This window comes from Capsicum annuum, chromosome 5 (assembly GCF_002878395.1).
Source record: "Capsicum annuum cultivar UCD-10X-F1 chromosome 5, UCD10Xv1.1, whole genome shotgun sequence".
In the NCBI taxonomy this organism is placed as follows: Eukaryota; Viridiplantae; Streptophyta; class Magnoliopsida; order Solanales; family Solanaceae; genus Capsicum; species Capsicum annuum.
In genome coordinates this window covers 20497844-20514093 of record NC_061115.1, presented here as the reverse complement: position 1 = coordinate 20514093, position 16250 = coordinate 20497844, and the positions used below count along the sequence as shown (strand labels likewise).

The window sequence follows — 16250 nt, the reverse complement described above, 5'->3', positions numbered from 1 at the left end:
TATCATTGGCCCAACAACATTTTTTGTTACAAAGATCACAAAATATAAATCTAAAAACTAATGTACTGAATTGAATTATATGTGCAAGATATATATTAATTTAAAAATAATAAAATATTAAATTTTGCCGTTGGCTTAGTATGATGAAACTGACCTAAAGCTAATAAGTAATTGACAACTAATGTTCCAACTGTGAAACAAGTTTATTACTCCTATTAAAACTAAATTAGTTATAGCAACAACAGGTCAAGTTAGCTGATAGTGTAGAATTTTTTATGCACTGACGATGCACAAAACTTAAACTTTTTTAAGTAAGGTATTTCATCACTCGTGAGTAGTAAAATTACAAGGTATTAGATGTTTTTGCTTTCGTACGATTTAAAATTTAATTTTATTATTTGCAAATATATTTGGATACTTAATCTTAGTAGACTCAGTTTTTGAGCCCATGATCTTGATTAATATGTTTTCACTCTTTAATATAAATTTTTGTTTTTATTTAACTATATTTTACGCTACTGTAAAATTGTGGAATGAATAATTATATTCCCTTGATTCATCGATTTTTAAACAATGTCTACTAAATAGTTTTATCACAATCCTACGAAAGTATGCTTAGTATCGTGTTCTAACTTCTTCCTGTTGACTCTAACATAACATTTTAACCAAAAAAAAATTAAATTAACCGAAGCTGTACCGATTCCAAAGAGAATGAAACATGATGGGATGATTTTGAAAAGTCTACTTTTAGTTATGTAAAATAAAATAATAAAAATTAATATGATATAAATTTTATAAAATAATCAGTAATATTAATGCTTCCCGGATCTAGGATTTAGGCATCGTGGGCAGGAGGTCCGAACACACGTATTAACACTCGAAACTTTAAAATTCCTCCTAAAGCTAGAGCGTTTATCTATTTTCTTAGTTTACTGAGTACTTTTTTAAGTCTTATGTCAATTTTTATGCATATTTTTATATAATTATACCTAATTTACATCAAATTTAACGGTTACAAATACAGAAAATGGATCTTAGGTCCGCCCCTGAACAGGTGCCATCTCCAATTATCTGTATTCTTCTTCTTTTTTTTTTTTTTTTTTTTTCTATATACAGATAGATACTCCCATATCAATGAGAAGTCCAGGAGAAGCAAGAGTTGAATAGGCACAAAAGAAGAAACAGCCAAACCAAAGAGGTAATTTTCTGCATCTCTCACTCAGACGGACAATCCTTTTATTTTTAGTCATTGTTAGTGTTGGATATTTATATTACAATCTAGTTAGTTAAATTTGTGATAGGCAGACTTATTTTAGGAGGTGAACAGTTATTATAAAAATAACGGAAAAGGGTAAAAAAATATCCTTGAACTATTCAAAATAGATTTAAAATATTCTTCATTTATTTTTTGGCTCAAAAATACTTTTCTATTTATTTTTTGGGCTCAAAAATACCCCTCCATTAATTTTTTGATCCAAAAATACCCTTCTCTCTAACGGAATGCCACCAAAGATACCATATAGATAAAAAAAAGTCACTTAATCAGTCCACATCAGCATACACGTGAAGAATCACTCCATTAATCCACCTTAAAATTAACCTATTTTATTCTATTTAAAAATGCAATTTGATCCATATCAAAATACCCAAATCAAGAGGCAAAATTCAATTCTTTAATTTTTTTTTCCCTCATATCATCCCTTTCACTGTCTTATATTTTATTATTTTACATTTTCAAAGTTACGACACTCACTTGAGAAATTCTTGACCTCATCAACTTGTGGTTGTCCTACATTGCCACTAAACTTCCACTCTTCAAATTCTAATTTCGTCTCTGAATTACCATTCCTCTCACTACAATCACGTTCCTCATTAGACAAATTCAGATAGGATATCTAGTAACAATCTGAGTTCTTGAAAATTGAGTCAACTATTTGAGGATCCAATTATTTAGGGTCGACCCTATTAAAATCCGATTCTTTCGGATCAACAATTTAAGGACATAATTATTTCCTCATCTTTAGCCTTGATCAATCCAAAATATTTTAACCCATCACGTGAAAAATAAGCAATCAAATTCTTCAATATTTTTTCTCTTGGACCGAATTTTTTTCAATATGAGTGGGGTTGGATCTTTAAATAAAAAAATGGGTTGATGGTTAGATAGATTAAATGAAGCGATTTTTTATTTGTGTATGTTGATGTGGACTGATTAAGTGATATTTTTTATTCACGTGGCGTATTTGGTGGCATTCCGTTAAAGAGAAGGGTATTTTTGGGCCTAAAACATAATGGAGGGGTATTTTTGAGCCAAAAAATCAAACAAAAAGGTATTTTTGAGCCAAAAAATAAATGAAGGATATTTTTGATCCATTTCAAATAGTTCAGGGGTATTTTTGACCCTTTTCCAAAAAATAAATTTATTTTCAAGACTTAAACTCACAACCTTCAAATCAATGAAAAAATGAGCCCTTTCTTGTTGGTTACTCATTGTTAATTAGTTGTATTTTCTTTTGAAAATGGTGTACAAACTACCACTTTATCTCCATTCTATTTACTTGATCTTCTTTCTAAATACATTTGTTTTAAATTAGCTATCAATTTTTACAAATCAAAGTGTTTTATTATTTTTTTTTTCATACTACCTTCCATATTAAATAACTAAAGAAGATATATAGTGATAGTTAGAATTGGACATTGTTAATAGAGTAAAATTTGTAAAATAATTTTTTAATTAATATTCCTTTAATGAATGCGTCAAATAAAAAGGAATCAAACAAAATGTAACGGAGGGAGTTTTATATGATACCCACCTCGTAGAAATGATTTGTGTTGTTAGTTTCTCGAATAACTTTTTAAGAAAAATATAAAAATTATAAGGATTTGAAATTATCACTTTATCACATTCCTATGATGGTACATGTTTCCATTTTTCTTAAGGGGTTCTCTTTTATTTTTTTTTCCTTTTTGCAAAGAAATGTCTAATACTCCTCAAAACTGCCATTAATTTGGGATTATATAAAAATAAAAGGGCCGAATACATATATGTTGACCCTTTAAATCTGTTCGAATTTTACCATTTAAATACTTATAGTAAGATTTATATCTATTGAATGCTTGAATTATATTAAAAATGTGCCTATTGAACATATTTTTGACAATCCTCCATGATTTTTAAATGCATATTTTCACTCGCTTGACATGAAAATGGTGGTCAAATGATATTCTGTCTAGTTTTTTTTTTTTGTTTGTACTTCAAATGCAGATTCATAATTTAAATTATGAATTCATATTGTGACGACAAGTTAATGCTACACAAAAAAAAAATATACATAAATATTGTGGGACGAATGATAGTAATTATAACAATAACAGTGAATAAAAGAGCTTATGTGATTTCCATTAATTAAATTGATAAGTGTATCCTTCATGATTCTTCATAGATCAAATTTGTTTATTTTGCAAAGAAGTGTCTAAATATGCTCCGTCAAACTGCCATTAATTTGGAATTATATTAGGAAAAGAGGGTTGAATACATATGCTAACCCTTTAAATTTGTAAGTTTTTTTTATTTAAATATCTATACTAAGTTTTATAACAATAATACCTACATCTATGAATTTAAAAGAATACTTATGTCTTATTGAAGGGATTAGAGTTGAAGAACGAGGGATGTTACACTCCATTGAAATTCCACTGCTTCTTTCAACTGAAAAAGATGAGGTCTCTATCCTCTCTCTCAACTATACAAGTAATTACTTTTAGTTTTTTGTTTTATTAGCCCACTTTTTTTTTTTTTTTTGACAATTATGTTGGGTTCAGTCGGTCTAAAAATATTCTTACAAGGTCTAATACTATCTATTTTGAATTATGCTGGCACGATTTTCTTCAAAAACTCTTTCATTTAATACTTTTTTCATTTTAAAAGACTCGAAAGAACACAAGAAACAATAGATATTGATTATAGACTAATCAATTTCATTCACAAGAGAGATTGTATAGAAGCAAATTAGGAAAAAAGAAGAAGAATGGTGGGTGGAAGGCCAGGAAGGCTTTCGTATTTTAAATATAAAAATATACTTATAACAATAATAATTTATTCAGTGTATTTCCACAAAGTAAGGTTTGGGGGGATAAAGTATACGTTGTCCATACCACTACCTCAAATGAAGTAGAGAGGTTGTTTTCGATAGACCCCCGACTCATGAAAGATAACAGTATAACAAACAAAAAAATTATAAAGGCACATAACAAAACTATAACACACTGCTAGATAATAAAGAAAACAAGTCACTCACAAAGTAATGCTATAAACTATCTATTTAAAATCATATACATCACTGAAACACAACAAACAAGAAACTTCAGATGCAGATACAGCCAAACATTCATCCCTACTATCACTATCGAACTCTTACCGACTGATCCTCTACCCTAATCTGAGTCCTCCACTCATTCCTATAAGGTTCATGTCCTCTGTAAGTTGTAACTTCTCTAAATTATGCCTAATCACTTTCCTCCAATATTTCTTTGGCCTGTCTCTACCCCGCCTAAAGTCATTCATAGCTAGCCTCTCATACCTCCATACTAGAGCATCCGTACACCTCCTCATCATATACCTGAGCCATTCCAACCTTACTTTCCGCATCTTGTTCTCCACCGAAGTCACTCCCACCTTCTACCAAATAATCTCATTTCTAATCCTATCTCTCCTGGTAAGTCCATACATTCATCAAAACATCTTCATTTCTGCCACTTTCAACTTTTGGATATAGGAGTTTTTAACTATCCAACACTCTACTCCATACAACATAGTCGTCCGAACTGCCACTTTGTAGAACTTATCTTTAAGCTTAAGAGACACCTTCTTATCACACAAGACTCCCGAAGCAACCCTCCATTTCAACCACCCTACACTAATACAGTGTGTGATATCCTCGTCAATCTCACCATTTTCCTGAATTATAAACCCAAAGATACTTGAAACTTTTCCTCTTTTGAATGATCTGGGAATCCAACTTCACTACCACGTCAGCCTCATGTGATAAATAACTAAATTTACATTCCAGTACTCCATCTTCGTGCTACTGAACCTAAGCCTTATAGACTCAAGGGTTTGTCTCCAAACCTCCAACTTATCATTAACTCCTCTCTGAGTCTCGTCAATTAGTACAACATCCTCAACAAATAACATACACCAAGGAACCTCCCCTTGAATATGCCGCGTTAGAACATTCATCACCAAGAAAAATAAAAATAGCTCTGAATGTCATCCTGTCATTCTCACACGAGTTTTGTGCCAGCATACATGTCCTGAATCGACCTAGTATATGCTACATTCACCCCTCTAGCCTCCATGCACTTCCACAAAATCTCCTTGGAGACTTTGTCATATACCTTCTCTAGATCAATGAACACCATGTGCAAGTCTTTCTTTCTCTCCCTAAACTGCTCCACTGATCTCCTTACTAGGTGAATGGCCTCAGTAGTTGAGCAATCTGGCAAGAAACTGAATTGATTCTCGAAAATAGTCACGATCCTCTTAATTCTCAACTCTACTACCATTTACTAAACCTTCATAGTATAACTCAACAACTTGATACCCCTATGGTTGTTGCAACTCTAAATGTCTCCCTTGTTTTTATATAATGGAACTATCGTACTCTATCTTCAAGCTTCTTGTATTTTTACTGCCTTAAAAAGGATGTTAAACGTCCTTGTCAGCCACTCCAAACCTGCCTCGATAGTGCTTACCAAAAATCCACCAAAATCTAGTATGGCTTTGTCGTCCTACGCCTATGCATTCTACGAAGAGCTCCCTTGACCTCCTCAACCTTGATACGCCTCCAACAACCATAACCGCGATACCTCTCTGAGTTCTCCAATTCCTTAATACGAAACCTTTGTCCCCCTCGTCGTTCAAAAGTCTATATAAATAGGACAGCTACCTCTTGCTAATAAGGGTATCCACAACCAACACTTTGTCATCCTCCCCTTGATGCACGTCACTTGATCAAGGTCACGAGCCCTCCGCTCCTGGCCTTGGTAAGACAATACAACTTTCTACCCCTATCTTTCTTCTCTAACACTGCATACAAGCTCTCAAAAGTTGTTGCCTTAGCCGCTTCAACTTCTAACTTAACCTCTCTCCTAGCTAACTTATACTCCTCTCTCTTGGTCTGTTTCTCCTCGTCAACCTTGGTCTCAACCAACTTAGCATAGGCCACTTTCTTAGTTTCCACCTTTCTTTTAACTCCTTCGTTCCACTACCAGTCCCTCCGGTGCTTGTCAAAGCGGCCTCTCGAGACACCCAACACCTCTCTAGCTAGCGGTCTCTCTAATGCAACTAGCGGGCGTCTCCCATATACTATCCACATCCCCTTTACTCTCCTAATCTCCTAAAGTTAAGACCAAATTTGAGTCTCTGTCTATATATTTATCCTTTATAAAACATATTCCCTCCATTGCAATTTATTTGTCTAATTTTGACGTGACTTGGAGTTTAAGAAAGTGAATTTTTTTTTTGAATCTTGTGATTATACATACATATATATATATGTCTCTGTGTGTGTAATGTACCAAAACATCTTTTAATTTTGTGATCTTAAATATGTCATGTGGAAAGTTAAAAATTAAATAGTTGCCAAAAAAATACACACCTTTTAAACGGACTAAAAAAAAAGATGAATAAATTAAAACAGATGAAGTACATTTTAACTTTGGTGGACATTTTTTATCCCATAACACTACCGTCCGATTTGATTACATATGTAAACAAAATAATGAGGTATTAAAAGAATAAACAAAATAAACGTTTTAAAATGTCACTCTCTTTTCAATTACATACAGATAGAAGAAGGGAGGGAAGTGGATCATTTACGTGGGATAAATGAAACAAATGGACAAGATTCATCAGGGTCACAACCAAGGGAAATTGTTAATCGAATCTCTGGAATGTTTAAGGGTTTGGATAACTCGTCTATTAAATCGTGTACGGTATTCAAAGTAAATGTGGGGCTGCGTGAATCAAAATATCAAATCCAGGTGCTTATACACCAAAGATGGTCTCTATTGGTCTACCATAGGAAAAATCCTAAACTCCGTCCAATGGAAAAGTTCAAAGTATTACACCTACAAAGGTTTCTTAAACGACAAGAGGGGCTTGATCTGGAAAGTTGCATCAATGAATCGGAGGAATTGAAGGAGGAAGCACTAAAATGTTATGATGATATAGAAGACCCCAAGAAAGACATGAGTCACACTGATCAATTCTTGCAAATGTTGTTGCTTGATGGTTGTTTTGTGGTTGAGTTTATTCGAGAGCTACATAAAAAGTAGCCTCAAGAAGTAGAAAAATTATCGATACTAGTGTTGGTTACATATTTGATCAAGTGACTCGAGACTTGATGTTACTAGAAAATCAACTTCCCTTCTTTGTCCCCAACAAGCTTCATCACATGACAACGAAAGATGATGAATTACCATTTACAATGATGGCGAAATGTTGCTTTCCTATTAATGACTCCTCCAGAACTTCTAGAAATATATAATAAAGCTAATGCAGGACAAATCAAACATTTACTTCATCTAATACACATGTCATGGCAGGGGGATACTAACACAAATCCAACATATTCCTGGAGAATCTTATGTTGCAATCGTTTGCAAATAATTTGGTCAAAAGAGAAGAAGAATGATAAGGCAATAAGATGAATAAGGTCATCATACCAAATGCAACAGAGCTTTCTGAAGCTGGGCTTATCTTTAAAAGCTTCGGAAATATTTATAGGTCGTTGGACAAAGATGACATTGGGGATACAAGTTTATTTGATATAAAGTACGAGAATGGACTGTTGAAAATCCCTTGTCTTCGAATATTTGATAGTACTGAGTCAAATCTGAGAAATCTCATTGCTTTTGAGCAACAATCTGATGTGCATCATAGATATTTCAGTGATTATGCTACTTTCATGCATCAGCTTATTGAGTTTGACAAGATGTGAATTTGCTTCGCCAGAAAGGAATCATAATTAACGGGTTAGGAGAGGACAAAGAAGTGACTAGATTCTTTAACAAAATTGGAAAAGGGGTCAGCACTTCAGCCGGCTTATATGACAAAGAAGGATACAGAAAAATAATTCAACATTGTGAAAAAACATGGAACAGAATGAAGGCAAATTTGATACACAATTATTTTAGTAGTCCTTGGGTAGGAGCTTCAACTCTGGCAGCCATCGTTCTCCTCATACTCACAGCTATACAAACTGTTCTAGCATTCACAGGCGGAGTTAAATAAGTAGTAATTGTGTTAATTGTATAAGATCGGTTGTTTGAATGTCTAGAGTCTCCTCATAACTCCATGCATGTAATTGCATGTGTGTTAGATGAGTTTTTCATTTATTCTATTTTAACCCCGTTTGTATTGGGTTTTGTTGTTATTATTGAACGAGTTAATGCCTTTTTCCTCACAAATGCAGTGGTTAAATATGAGTGATTGCAACACTTACTATTGTCCAATAATCTGGAACGATTGGTTGAAAAGGACGTTGGATATCATTTACTTCATCTTCAAGATCACTATTACCCATTTTATTCCTTAATAAGCATTGCAATCACTCATATTTAAGAGATAATGAAAACATTTGCACCATTACAGGCCGTTGACTATATATTACAAAATCAATTTCATACAAAATATTACCACCCGAAAAGAAATTCACTCTTAATTACCCTCATTCATTTTGATTAGTATGGATGCAATTAAAAACAATTAATACAAGAAACAAGTATCTCAACAAGATGAAAAGAGGATGAAGCTTAAGCTACTAAAAAACCTAGTTAATTTAGAAAAGCAAAAAAAAAATAAAAAAATTAAAGGAGTTGTAAGTTGGCCTGCTGGGCACCAAGCAACTTGTAAGTCACTGGGCACCTAGTAACTTACAAGTCACTATGCCTATAGCAATTTATTTAAAATAATTGAACGGGCAACTAGAAACATATATAGCAGCTACTCCACGATCTAACACCTCTTTGGCACTTGAGCAAAAACAATTACTGAACTTGAAATACATGTAACTTGAACATAATAAAACAACTCAAAATGTGTATCCATGAATGTGCTTTCGCTAGATTAGTCAGATTAATACAAGACAAATCTTTCATATCATCAACCTTACACTTTATCAACTGTTTTGGCTTGACAGAGGTCTAAGTCTGAAGGGTTCTATCCATTACAACTCTTAATCATCTTCCCTTTCAAGTGGAAGACCACAAGGCAAAAATATTTTCTCCACAGAATCACCACGGAATTCCGAGTAATTGTAGAAGACCAAAATCAAGGATGCATCCTCACAAATATCATATAGAGTAATAGAGATGCATTACTTTAGTTTTTCCTCTGTTATGAAATGGCAAATTAGCAAGAACATTGGCAAATTGTTTTATTCTTTCCTTCGGAAAGTCGCAACAAATTTGAATTTTCTGTCTTCTACGTGAGCTAAGGCTTTCAGCAATACTGAAATATTCATGAAGTTGTTGGTTCTTCCGATCTTTTGCTACAAAGTAATATATATTGTTTGAAAATTACATAAAAAGTATTTTAAATTACAATTGATAACAATTTAAAATATTTTGAAAAAATTAACTTATTATATATTTCAAAAGAAATATGTAAAAATATTATAGATCACAATAATTGACAATTTAAAAATTTTTAAAAATATAAAATATTTAGTTGACTCTCGAAATTACATTGGTGCCACCTAAATTGGAATCGGCGAAAAAGTATTATAAATGAGAATAAATAAAAACTTAAATTATGTTCAAACTATAATTGACTATCAATACCACAAAAGTTTGGATAAGGAGAGTAACATATATTATTTGAAAGGCATAATACATAAATATGACCCTAAACTTGACACCAAATTATAACTTTGACCTTAAACTTTGATAGTGCACAAATAGGACCTTAACTATTCAAAACCTGAACAAATATGACTTCTGATTTTGCAACCCCATGCGTGAGTTTCACTCGCGCCTATGTGGAAAGCTCATCCAATCACATGGTGCCACGTCGTTAAAAGGGCTGACTTGGAGGGAGGTCATATCTCTGCAGTTTTGAAGAGTTAAAGGTCATATTTGTGCACTGTCAAAGTTTTATTTTTGTGTTAAAACGACGTATTTTTTTTATTATTATTATTATAATTTTTTTTTATTTCTATAGCAGCAGCACCTAGCTTTTTTTTTAATTAAAAAAAAAGCCACTAGCAGGGATCGAACCCACGCAATAGGCTGAAGGAAGCGCCCAAGAAGAGCAAATAACACCACCAGGCTATCTAAGTACCTTGTTTCATGTGGTTCAACATTAATATACGTACATAAATATAAATTTTCTACCTTATATACACAACGTAATTTTTTTACCGAGGGAGTTCGGGTGAACCCCATGGCAACCACGTAGGTCCGCCCCTGTATTAATTTAATAACGTTTTGATAACATTAATTTAATAACGTTAATTTAATATACTTCTACTACTATCCTTAATAACATTAATTTAATAACGTTTTATTAAAACTATAATTTTTTTTTATTATCAGTATAGTTTCATCTTTAATTTAATATTTAAATAAATTATATTTAGATATATTATATAACATAAATTCGCCCTCTGCTTTATAATATATGTACATACCCGCGCGATTTTTTTGTATGACGCTGACCCACCTAATTAATAAATCTTCTATATTGCTCTTTTTTCGCAATGACAAAAGAAATTACATGCCATTTTCATTTTTGAGCCAAAAATAATGAAAAAGTAATAGTGAAAAGTCATTTAAAAGTCATATTTGTGCAGTTTTGAATAGTTAAAGGTCATATTTGTGTAATGTCAAAGTTTAAGGTCAAAGTTATAATTTGGTGTCAAGTTTAGGGTCATATTTATGTATTATGCCTTTAGATTTTAAGTTGGACGCGGCCAGTCTTGCATGTTGAACACGCATTTTGCCACGTAGGATCGGAGGTTATATTTGTGCAGTTTTAAATAGTTAAAGGTCATATTTGTGCACTGTCAAAGTTTAAGGTCAAAGTTATAATTTGGTGTCAAGTTTAAGGTTATATTTATGTATTATGCCTATTTGAAAATTATTATTATAAATTACAATAGTTAACAAATTAAAATATCTAAAAACATATTAAAAATAGGGGATCTTTCATAAATAGCGATACTTTGCTATAAAGCCCCCTGCATAGCCACATTTTACATAATTACCATTTATAGCCGTTGTATTCGATTATCAACTGTTGTATTCATTTTTCCTCAGTGGTTTGTATTCATAAAATACATAAATACACTACATATTTAGTCTCGCCAAAAACACTACCATTATTTATTTATTTTTATTTTTTTATATTTTTTCTTTTTAGTATTTTCCCCATTTTTCTTTCTTTTTTTCTTTTTTTTCCTATTTTTATTTTTTTCGTTTCTTTTTTTCTCTCTCTCTAATTTCTAGCTTCTATTTCTCTTTCTTCTATTCTTTTCTTGTTTGATTTTTTTTTTGTTTTCTTTTTTGTACGTATTTTCTTTATCATTTTTTTGTTCTATTTTATATTTTTTGTATTTTTAAAAAATATGATAAGTCATGGGTGATAACGTAAATACCACAAATATTTATTATATTTGTAGTCACACCGTCATTTATATTTTTGTATTCATTAGTACAACTGTATTTGTATCTTAAAGTTCGCGCTTGTATTAGTATTTTATAGTTAACATTTGTATTTGTATTTTATAGTTTGCACTTGTATTTGTATTTGTTAGTTTGCACCTTCATTTATCATTTATATAATTCGCACGTGTATTTTAAAGAACTGTTCTATATTTGTATTTTATAATTGACTGCATATTAGATTGGATTATATTTATATTGTGATTTTATTGTGTTTGTATATTTGGATTATACTTGTAAATTTAATCTATTTTCATCGACACCTTTTTATTTTTAAAGAATTATTTTGTATTTGTATTTGTAAACTTATTGCATATTGTATTTAGCCATGACTATGTATAATTTACCATTTGTATTTGTATACAAACAAGAAATGTATTAATTGTATTTTCTTGATTCTAAAATATATAAGTATGTAATGTATCATTTGATATAAATGTATCGTTTTGTATATTTGTTTTACAATTGACTGCATATTATATTGGATTATATTTATGATTTTATTGTGTTTGTATATTTAGATTATATTTGGATTATACTTGTATTTGTAATCTATTTCCGTCGACACCTTTTTATTTTCAAAAAATTATTTTGTATTTGTATTTGTAAACTTATTGCATATTGTATTTAGCCGTGACTATGTATAATTTATCATTTGTATTTGTATATAAACAAGTAAATGTATTAATTGTATTTTCTTGATTCTAAAATATATAAGTATGTAATGTATCATTTGATATAAATGTTTCGTTTTGTATTTGTATATCAAAATTATCATCCATATTTGTAAATAAACAAATATCACTTGATATAAATACAAAATGAAACAAATGATTTTACAAATACAAATTATTGCATTTGTATATATTGTATTTATATAAAAATTTGAATTGTATTTCTTTGTATCAATAAATGCAAACAAGTATTCATAAAAAGAAAATCAATCGTTTGTTTTCAATAATTAAAATTTACAAATGATAGTTCACAGTTGTATTTGTATGTTATAGTTCACATTTTTATTTGTATTTTATAGTTCGCACTTGCATTTGTATCTTATAGTTCACATTTGTATTTGTATTTTGTAGTTCACACTTGTGTTTGTATGTTATAGTTCGCATTTGTATTTATATTTTATAATTCACACTTGTATTTGTGTTTGCTAGTTCGCACAAATGGAAAGAAGGAGAAAAATGAAAAGAAGAAAAATAAGGAGAAAAAATGAGAGAAAAAGAAGGAGATAAAATACAAAAAAAGAAGAAGGAGAGTAATAGAAAATATAGAAAAAATACAAAAAAAAGGGGAAAAAAGAGGAGAAAAAATGAAAAGGAAAAAAAAGAAAAAGAAAAAAAATATGAAAAAGAAAAGCAGTTAAAAAAGAAAGAGAAAACAACAAAAAAAAGGAGAATAATAGAAAATAGAAAAAGAGATAAAAGACATGAGAGAGACTATGAATTGGAATTTGGAATAATTAATAAGTAAGAGGGGGCTATGAATTATAATTAATTGAAACATAGGCTAAATAGGACAATTAGGAGTCTATGTTTGCTAAGATATGTAGTTATCTTTTAAAATATGATTGATTATCTAAATTCCATTTGTATCAAGTTATTGGATAGGCTTGGTGTTAACATTTCAGAATCGAAATCGATAATTTTTGATAATGGTACCATCAAGCCTGTTTCCTTATATTACCCCTAATTAACTATTATAAGTCATTTATCTGCTACAAAATTAATAATATTTTATAAAACTAGTAAAATAGGCATATATGACATGGTTTTTTCAACTGCTTCAACTGTGATTTTACTATATCACCGCTAATTAATTATTATAAGTCATCTACGTATTAAGAATTTAATAATATTTAATAAAAAATAGACATTTATGGCATGTCTGTTTCAATTGATTCAACTATAATTTTACTATATTACCCCTAATTAATTATTATAAGATATTTAAGTATTAAAAAGTTAGTGTTAATATTTAATAAAAAAAGGTAAAATAGACATAAAATGATTAATTAACTCTTGATGTTTAAAAAATTAACTTGACGTCTTATATGAGGACCATTTAAATTTTTTCACAAGTATTTTTTATAGTAATTTTGCTATATCACTTCTTATTGGTTATTATAAGTCATTTAAGACATGTTTGTTTTGCTGCTTCAGTCTTAATTTTATTATATCAACCCTAATTAATTATTATGGCCATCTAAATGTTGTACCACTTAAATTAGAATAGAAGGAAAAATATTATCAATCACAATAATTAAAAGCTTAAAATAATTTTTAAAATATAAGTGACTATCAATAACACAAAAATTTGGACAAGGAGAGTAACATATATTATTTAAAAATTACATAAAAAGTATTATAAATTACAATTATTAACAACTCAAAATATCTAAACATAATTAATCTGTTATAGATTTTTTTAAAAATATGTAAAACTACTATAAATCACAATAATTTAAAACTTGAAAAATTTAAAAGATATAAAATATTTGGCTGATTCAAAATTATATCAATGTCATTTAAATTGGAATAGATGAAAAAGATCTTATAAATCACAATAATTAAAAACTTAAATTGTTTTATAAATATAATTGGCTATCAATGCCATAGAAGTTTGGACAAGGAGAGTAATGTAACGACTCTCCTGATCGTTTGTAAAATTTTCTCCTCTTTCCTATTTTAGCTCTCTCTATAGTTGGTGTACATGAACTATGACTCACAAGATGGGTCACTACTAAAAAAAAGAGGAAACCCGACCATAAAAGTCGACCACTTGTGGTCTATTTTTTTCAATATTCGACCACAAAACTGACCAAAGTGCGTGATCGATAAAATTATGGTAGCTTTCAAAAAAAAAATATATTTTTAAAATTTATTATTATTTTATTAAAATAGAAAAAAATGAGTTTAAAAATAAAAAAATTCAAAATAAACTGACCACAAGTGGTCCGTTTTTTATTTAATAATTTATTTAATAAAATATTTTGTAATTAGTTATAGTAAATCGACCACATGTGGTCGGTTTTTAAAAAGAATTACCATAAAAATCGATCACATGTGGTTGGTTTTCTGAAAATATTTTTAAAAACCGACCACATGTGGTCGGTTTTTCGTAAATTTTTTTAGAAAAACCGACCACATGTGGTCGATTTTTCTGATAACTTTGTAAAAAAAATATTGAAAATTTTCAGAATACAAAAATTAAAAATCAAATTATTTATAAAATTAAAAATCAAGTTATTTATAATACAACCCATCAAGCATTTACAAACATTAAAAATCAAATTAAATTATTTACAATACAGCCTATAAATCATTTAATATATAATCAACCAACCACCATAAGAATACAAACATTAAAAATTAAATTATTTACAAAATTTATCGAGGTTCCAAATCCAAACGATAAAACATACAATTGACTAAAAACTACTTCTCATCATCCGCATCTTCATTCTCAGCCTCACCTATTCTATTATCAATATCTCGTTAATATATCCAGCTATAATCAGGTTCCATCTACACAATCAATCACATTCAAGTAATTAGTTCAAGTCACAAAAGTTCACATTTCAAATACCTACACTTAAACATTTTCAAGTCACTAATTCACTTTACAAGTTACCAAACTAAACTTAATTCAAAATGAAAAGTTCACGTTTCAAGTACCTACACTTAAATATTTTCAAGTTACTAATTCACTTCTCAAGTGATCACACTTTACTAAAATCAAAATGCAAGTTCACATTTCAAGTACCTAAATTCAAAACAAAAGTCACTGATTCATAATTCAAGTAACTACACTTAAACATTTCACGTCACTAAGTCACTTCACAAGTTACCTAACTAAACTAAATTCAAAATGAAATGTTAACATTTCAAGTACCTACACCTAAACATTTTCAAGTCACTAAGTCACTTCACAAGTTACCTAACTAAACTAAATTCAAAATGAAAAGTTCACATTTCAAGTACCGACACCTAAATATTTTCAAGTCATTAATTCACTTCACAAGTTACCAAACTAAACTTAATTCAAAATGAAAAGTTCACATTTCAAGTACCTACACTTAAATATTTTCTAGTAACTAATTCACTTCACAAGTGACCTCACTTTACTAAAATCAAAATACAAGTTCACATTTCAAGTACCTAAATTCAAAACAAAAAGTTCACATTTCAAGTACCTACACCTAAACATTTCAAGTCACTAATTCACTTCACAAGTTACCAAACTAAACTTATTCAAAATGAAAAGTTCACATTTCAAGTATCTACACCTAAACATTTTCAAGTTACTTCACAACTTACCAAACTAAACTAAATTTAAAATGAAAAGTTCACATTTCAAGTACCTACTCCTAAACATTTTCAAGTCACTTCACAAGTTACCAAACTAAACTAAATTCAAAATGAAAAGTTCACATTTCAAGTCATTAATTCACTTCACAAGTTACCAAACTAAACTAAATTCAAAATGAAAAGTTCACATTTCAAGTACCTACACCT

General features: G+C 29.8%; 1 pseudogene; it reads left to right on the top strand.

Moving 5' to 3' along the window:
- The window catches only part of LOC124898441, a 26066-nt pseudogene extending 17770 nt beyond the window's left edge, over positions 1-8296 (top strand).
- The last annotated feature ends 7954 nt before the right edge of the window (positions 8297-16250 follow it).